This window comes from Prionailurus viverrinus, chromosome A1, assembly GCF_022837055.1.
Source record: "Prionailurus viverrinus isolate Anna chromosome A1, UM_Priviv_1.0, whole genome shotgun sequence".
Taxonomy (NCBI): Eukaryota; Metazoa; Chordata; class Mammalia; order Carnivora; family Felidae; genus Prionailurus; species Prionailurus viverrinus.
The window spans coordinates 91879579-91888101 of NC_062561.1; positions in this window are offsets into that span (position 1 = coordinate 91879579).

Genomic DNA, 8523 nt, shown 5'->3' on the forward strand with positions numbered 1-8523 from the left:
TGCATGGGATATCTTTTTCCATTCCTTCACATTCAGTCTCTGTGTGTCTTTAGGTCTGAAGTGAGTCTCATTTTGGAACATATAGATGTATCTTGTTTTTGTTTTTTTGTTTTTTATCCATTCAGTAACCCTAGATCTCTAGGTTGGAGCATTATGTGAATGTTATACTTTTGTATAGCTGGACTTTTTGTCCAGCAGTTCTTGGATAGCTATTCTGTTTAAAAAAAAATTTTTTTTTTGCATTTAAGCTTGAGACATCTCTATTGACTTATCTTAAGCTCACTGATTATTTTTTCACCTCTGTTAATCTCTCTTACAGGGTCTTTTATTTCTAGTTTTATTTATTTATTTATGTATTTATGTATTTATTGGACACACGTGGAAGAGAGAATCTTTTTTTTTTTTTAATGTTGATTTTATTTTTGAGAGAGACAGAGAGTGAGAAGGGGAGGGGCAGAGAGAGAAAGAGAGACACAGAATCTGAAGCAGGCTCCAGGCTCTGAGCTGTCTGCACAGAGCCTGATGCAGGGCTCAAATCCATGAACTGTGAGATCATGACCTGAGCTGAAGGTCGGACACTTAACTGACTGAGCCATCCAGGTGCCCCAAGAGAGAATCTTAAGTGGGCTCCACGCCCAGCACAGACACCGACACAGGGCTTTATCTCACGACCCTGAGATCATGATCTGAGCTGAAATCAAGAGTTGGGTGCTTAACTGACTGAGCCACCCTGGCGTCCCAAATACTGTTTCCTTTCAATTCTTCAGGCTTCCATCTCTCTGCTCATATTATCCATCTGTTCTTGCCTGTTACCTACTTTTTCTATCAGAGTCCTTAACATATTAATCATAGTTATTTTAAAGTCCCTAACTGAGAATATAAAAATATATCATATCTTAGTCTGGTTATGATGCTTGCTTTGTCTCTTCAGACTATTTCTATAGCCTGTAGCAGGGCTTTATAGCTTTGTTGAAAACCAGACTTGATGTATCAGGTCATAGAAACTGAAGTAACTGACTTTTAGTGTGAAGTTTTGGGGGGGGCCTTGGGGGGTATGTTTACTGTTTGCTATAGTTGTAACTGCCAAAGGCTTCAGTTTTCTTATTTTCCCCCCTCCCCCGTTGTGTTGCTGTGACCTTTAGAAGCATTTCTTAGCTTTTTTCCCCCTCCCCTTATATGAGGCAGGAAAGCTAGAAATGTTTGGAGTTGCTTAATCGTCCTTCTCTCAGATCAAATAAAGTTCTGGTAGGGAGGTGGATGGGGGATTGGGGGGAAATAGGTGATGGGGATTAAGGAAGGCACCTGTTGTGATGAGCATCAGGTGATGTATGGAAATGTTGAAGCAACTAATATTACACTATATATTAACTGAAATTTAAATAAAAAATTAAAAATATACATAAGGTTCTGGCAAAGTGACTTCCCTTAGAGTGTATGCCTTTGCTATGGACAAAGCCCATATTTCAAAATGGTTACTTTCCCCTCCCTCTGCCCAAAACATAAGAGGATTTTTCTCTCTTCTCTGTGAGAACCTGGTGGGATTCCTGGAGATAAAACCCATGAAAGTCTGAGGGCCCCTCAAAGACTGGATTCCCAGGAGCTTTAAACTCTCAGTCTAGCCCACCACACTCGGCATCGGGTTCATCAGTTTCCATTTATGTGTGCCTATAAATACTAGCAGTCCTGTCAGTACAGTTCCTACACTACAAGATCAGGCAAACCGATCGTGCCTGGGATTCTCTGTGCAGATTTGTCCAGATTTTGGGGTGGCAGTGTGTCCTGTGACCTTAATTCTCTAATGAATCTAAGAAAACTCATTGAATTCCAGTGTGTTCAGCTTTTTCCTGTTGTGAGGACGGAAGTTGAAATTGAAATTGGAATTCTGGTAGATTTTAAAAATAATTTCTGAGTCTTTATTTTGGAATTTAAAGGAATTAATTGCCATGGAATCTCTTGTAATCCAATAACTCTGGACCTCCACTTACTGAAACAAAATCTATGCTTTCCTGTAGCACCTTTGCTGTGTTAGGAAAACATGATAACTCTGATTTAAAAAGTTAGACGTGAGTGGATAGATACCCCACAAAAGAATTTTGGATCCATGGAAAATGAGCAGAAGAGAATAGTGTTCATGTAAGCTAACAAAGGAATTTTACTGCCTTTTAGCAAAAGGGTTTGTATAATGTGGAAAGACTGTGGTTAAGGCTCTAATGCGTTTGGTTTGGAAAGGGCAGGATTACATTCATATTGGAGATCAGGGTGGTGTAAGCAATTTTTACCTAAAGGCTGACATGTGGATTGTCAGTCTGAATCCCAGTCCCCAACCTGCTCTCCTTCCCTGTCTTCTCCCCTAGAGCCACTCTCCTTTTTCTGATACCAAGTTTTGGCCTGGAGTGAGAAACAGACGCTGGATGAGCCTGCTCATTCTCTAGGGGAGCTCAAAGCTTCCTCCAGGGAGGGGAAGTTCCTTTTTAAAATTTTTAGTTTTTTATTAAGTCTTTAATTTTAATTCCAGTTAGTTAACATACAATGTAATATTAATTTCAGGTGTACAATATAGTGATTCACAGCCTCCATCCATCATCCAGTGCTCATCACAAGTGCACTACTTAATCCCCATCACCTATTTTTTTAAAAGTTTATTGGGGCGCCTGGGTGGTGCAGTCGGTTAAGCGTCCGACTTCAGCCAGGTCACGATCTCGTGGTGCGTGAGTTCGAGCCCCGCGTCAGGCTCTGGGCTGATGGCTCAAAGCCTGGAGCCTGTTTCCGATTCTGTGTCTCCCTCTCTCTCTGCCCCTCCCCCATTCATGCTCTGTCTCTCTCTGTCCCAAAAATAAATAAATGTTGAAAAAAAAATTTTTTTAAAGTTTATTTATTTATTTTAAGAGAGACAGAGACTGCGTGAGTTGGGGAGAGGGGAGAGAGAGAATTCCAAGCAGGCTCTGTATTGCCAGCGCAGAGCCCCATGCAGGGCTTGAACTCACAAAACCATGAGATCATGACCTGAACTGAAACTAGGAGTCAGATGCTTACTGACTGAGCCACCCAGGCACCGCAGTCACCATCACCTATTTAACCCATCACCCCACCCACCTCCCCTCAGGCAGCCATCAGTTTGTTCTCTATAGTTAAGAATCTGCATCTTCTCTCTCTTTTTTTCCTTTGCTCATTTGTTTCTTAAATTCCACATATAAGTGAAATTATATGGTATTTGTCTTTCTCTGACTTATGTGGCTTAGCATTATACTCTCTAGCTCTATCCATTTAGTTGCAAATGGCAACTTTTCATTCTTTTGTATGGCTGAGTAACATTCCATATTATATATATTCCATATTATATTATTCCATATTATATATATACATATGAATATATATACATATGAATATATATATATATATATATATATATATATATATGTACACACACACACACACCCCACATCTTCTTTATCCATTCATCTATCAGTGAACACTTAGGCTGCTTCCATAATTTGTCTCTTGTAAATAATACTGAAATAAACACAGGGATGCATGTATCCCTTTCATTTAGTGCTTCTGTAGTTTTTAGGTAAATACCTAGTAGTGTGATTGCTGGATCATAAGTAGTTGTACTTTTAACTTTTTGAGGAACCTCCATACTGCTTTCTGCAGTGGCTGCACCAATTTGCATTCCCATCAACTGGAAGGATGTTCCTTTTTCTCCGTATACTCACCAACATCTGTTGTTCCTTGTGGTTTTGATTTTAGTCATTCTGATGGGTGTGAGGTGATATCTCATTGTAGTTTTGATTTGCATTTCCCTGATGATAAGTGATGTTGAGCATCTTTTCATGTATCAGTTGGCCATCTGGATGTCTTTTTTGGAGAAATGTCTATTCATACCTTCTGCCTATTTTTAAATTGGATTGTTTTTTGGGTGTTGAGTTGCATTATTAGTTCTTTATATATTTTGGATGCTAACCAAATCAGATATGTCATTTGTAAACATCTTCTCCATTCTGTAGGTTGTCTTTTAACTTTGTTGATTGTTTCCTTCTCTGTGTAGAAGCTTTTCATTTTGATGTAGTTCTAATATTTTGTTTTTGCTTTTGTTTCCCTTGCCTCAGGAGATTTATCTAGAGAAATGTTGCTACCATCAATGTCAGAGAAATTTCTGCCTGTGCTTTCTTCTAGGATTTTTATGGTTTTAGATCTCACATTAGGTCTTAAATCCATTTTGAATTTATTTTTGTGTATGGTGTAAGAAAGTGGTCCAGGTTCTTTCGTTTGCATGTTGCTGTCCAGTTTTCCCAACATCATTTGTTGAAGAGACTTTTTTTCCCATTGGATATTCCTTCCTCCTGTGTCAAAGATTAATTGACCATATAACTGTGGTCTTGTTTCTGGGTTGTCTATTCTGTTCCATTGACCTAAGTGTCTGTTTTTGTGCTGAGAGAAGTTCTAATATAGGTGAAAACCAAGGACAGAATCTGTTCTAAGTGTCAGAGGACAAACCGGTCAATGAGGTTACAAAGACATTTTTTCTTAGAGGTGCCTTATTAATTCTTTATTGGCAAGAGGTCTCCTCTTCCCCTGAAGGCCATACTGGAACCAGAGTAGAACTCAAGGAAAAGAAGGCTTGGAATAGATACTTAGGCCTATGTTTGGTCCAGATCTTAAGCTAGATCAGCAGACAATGGTTGGTATCTCACAAAAGTACATGTGCCACATATGAAGATATATGGGGGAGTTTTGGCTGCCACACTGACCAAGATAGAGGGTGATATTGTTATCTGTAGCCCAGGAGCCAGAAATGCTGTCTTGTCATGCATGGCATTGCCCTACACAATGAAAAATAATTCATAATGAAGGAAAAATCATGCAGGAAAATGTTGAAGTTCACTAATAATCAAAAGAGTTTAAAGGGGAATCCAGGAGGTACTGTTTTGTTATTTTTGGTAGGAAAATATATTTTAATGACAATATGCAGTATGCATAGTGGTGCTGTAAAACTGTTGTAGTCTTGCCTATATTGATGATAATGTTAATTAACACAACCCTTTTGAAAAGTCCCTTGGTTATATGTAGCAATGGTCATAAATATTCATGTTCTTTCATGGAATACTTCAAGGAATCTATCATAAGGAGGAGAAAGCAAGTCAAATAACAATGACAACAACAAAAACAGTTTGAGGGTTCATTTAAGATTTTTTGTTTGTTTTTTGTTTGTTTACAAACATTTATTTCTCACAGTTTTAGAGGCTGGGAAGTCCGAGATCACAGAACCAGAATATTGGGTATCTAGTGAATTTGGTATCTGCTTCTTCACAGACAGCTGTTTTTTTTGCTGTGTCCTCTCATGACTACTCTTTTTTAAGCCCATTACTCCCATTCATGAGAACCTACCCCTCATGACTTTATCACTTCCCAAAGGCCCCATGAAGCTTTAATATAATTCACTAAAAATTAGAAGTTTCAAGGGAATGGTTAGTTAACCCATTATTAACCATTAATCAGCCATCAATACTTGGATTAGAATCCATGTACATTTATACAAGCATGGCATATGAGATGAGTAATCTCATCTCATATTAATGAGATTAATATTTAGCAGAGTGATCTTAGATAATAATACTGTATTGTATACTTGGAATTTGCTAAGAAAGTGGATCTTAAGGGTTCTCACTACACACACACAAAATGGTAACTATGTGAGTGATGGATTTGTTACTTAACTTGATTGTAGTAATCCTTCTGCAGTGTATACCTATATTAAATCATTTTGTACACCCTAAATATAGTTTTTAGATTTGTTAATTATACCTCAATAAGCCTGGATCACGATCTCGCGGTCCGGGAGTTCGAGCCCCGCGTCGGGCTCTGGGCTGATGGCTCAGAGCCTGGAGCCTGTTTCCGATTCTGTGTCTCCCTCTCTCTCTCTGCCCCTCCCCTGTTCATGCTCTGTCTCTCTCTGTCCCAAAAATAAATAAAACATTGAAAAAAAAATTTAATAAAAAAAAAAGCCTGGAAAGAAAAAAAATGAAACACTAAACACTCACTAAATTACACAGAAATACTCATTTAAAATGTGTTTCATTGACAGCTTTTAAACTTATGGCTGATAACTTTTATAATATTATAATTTTTTGTTTTTGATAAAAAGAGCATTTCAGGGGCACCTTGGTGGCTCAGTTGGTTCAGTGTCCCACTCTTGATTTCAGCTCATATCATGATCCCAGTGTCATGGGATTGATCCCTGCGTCAGGGTCTGTGTTGAGCATGGAGCCTGATTGGAATTCTCTCTCTCTCTCTCTCTCTCTCCCTCCCTCCCTCCCTCCCTCTGCCCCTCTCTTTCACTTGTGCTCTCTCTCTCTCTTTCAAACTGCATAAAATGAAAAAAAAAATTTTTTTAAAGAGCATTTGAGAAACTACTTGTAGCTGGTAGTATAACCCCTTCACCTAACGCCCCATGCAACTCCTGCATCATTTCTCATTTGTATGTCTCCCCTCACCGCCCCCCCCCCATTTTCCCCACTGGGACCCTGTCCTCACTTCCCCATCCTCTGTCATGGAAGCACTGACAGAGAGTGAACCGCTCTATATACCCTTCCGAACAAATTCTCTGCTCCTGACCACCTCTCCATTTCCCTATTACTGAGTATGGGGCAATCAAAAAAATGGACTAATGGGAAAAAATGAAAAAAAAAATCTCTGGACTAAAACTCAAAATGCCTGGGTTCTAAGCAAGCTTGGTGAGTTAGGAACTGTGTCAGGAACTTTAAGTTTCTGATTCTCAGCAATCTCACCATCAAAGCTAAGAGTAACTATACATTGTCTGGGCACCTTTAAAGAAATCAGCTTCTGATGAATATCAAGTGAGTGACAAGACTATAAAGAGTGCAGGAAATAATACATAAATAAATTAAGCAGGACCCCTACTACTACTAATAGCAACACTTTATTGAGCAAGAGTTTGCCAGGTGCTTCTTATCGGGTAACTCAGTCCTCGGGTAACTTGGGAGACAAATGGAATCATCACTGTCTTTTACAGATGAGGAAATGGGGACATGGGGAGCATAATAACTTGCTCAAGGCTTCACAGGTAATCAATGATAGATCTGGGATTAGAACCCAGTCACTCAGACATGCATTTCTTTTAGAGGCTGTCTCAACCAGTTAACCTTTCACCCCTTAGAGATGAGACCTCTGTGATGTCTCATGTATAGACATACACACACACACACACACACACACACACACACACACACAATTTCCTCTTCAATGTCCTACAGACACTGAAAACTTTAAAAAATAATTTTAAAAATTAATTGCAAGAAGAAATAGATTACCATTTACTCATTAGACTTTAATGAAACTAGTGACTGGAAATAAGATTTAAATAGATGAGCAGAGGCTAGAGCACTGAATTCCTGACTTTACCCTTGTGCCAAAAACATTAAAATACATAGTTATAACAATTAAAGTGTTATGGGTGATTTATGTTCCTAGCCCAGCATCTTAACAGTTTTATAATAGAAACCCACAAGTCATTCTTTTAAATTTGGTGAAAAATTTAAACAATTATGTTTTGGGTTTTTGGGGGGTTTTTTTTGTTTCGTTTTTTTTAGAGAGCGAGCATGAGCAATCAGGGGAGAGGGGCTGGGGGAGAAGGAAAGAGAATCTTAAGAAGATTCCACAGCAGGGGCTTGATGCGGAGTTCAATGTCACCACTGTGAGATCATGACCTGAGCCAAAATCAAGAGTTGGCTGCTTAATTGACTGAGCCACCCAGATGCCACACAGCAATTGTAGTTTGGGTTTTTTTTTTTTAGATATTTATTCATTTTTGAGAGAGAGAGCGCACGTGAGCGAGCATGAGCAGGGAAGGGGCAGAAAGAGAGGGAGACAGAATCTGAAGCAGGCTCCATGCTCTTAGCTGTCAGCACAGAGCCTGACGTGGGGCTGGAACCACCAACCGTGAGATCATGACCTGAGCCGAAGTCGGATGCTTAACTGACTGAGCCACCCAGGTGTCCTGCAATTGTGTTTTTTTTTAATTTTTTTAATGTTTATTTATTTCTGAGACAGAGACAGAGCATGAGTGGGGGAGGGGCAGAGAGAGAGGGAGACACAGAATCCGAAGCAGGCTCCAGGCTCTGAGCTGTCAGCACAGAGCAACGCAGGGCTCGAACTCACAAACCATGAGTTCATGACCTGAGCCGAAGTCAGTCGCTCAACCAACTGAGCCACTCAGACACTCCAATTGTGTTTTTTAAAAAAGCTTTATTGGGGCGCCTGGGTGGCTCAGTTAATTGTCAGACTTCAGCTCAGGTCATGATCTCACGGTTTGTGGGTTCGAGCCCCACGTCGGGTTCTGTGTTGACAGGTCAGAGCCTGGAGCCTGCTTCGGATTCTGTGTCTCCCTCTCTCTCCCCACCACCCCCCTTCAGCTTGTGCTCTATCTCTCAAAAATAAACATTAAAAAAAAAAGATAAAAAAGCTTTACTGAGATATAATTCGTATACCATAAAATGAACTCTTTAA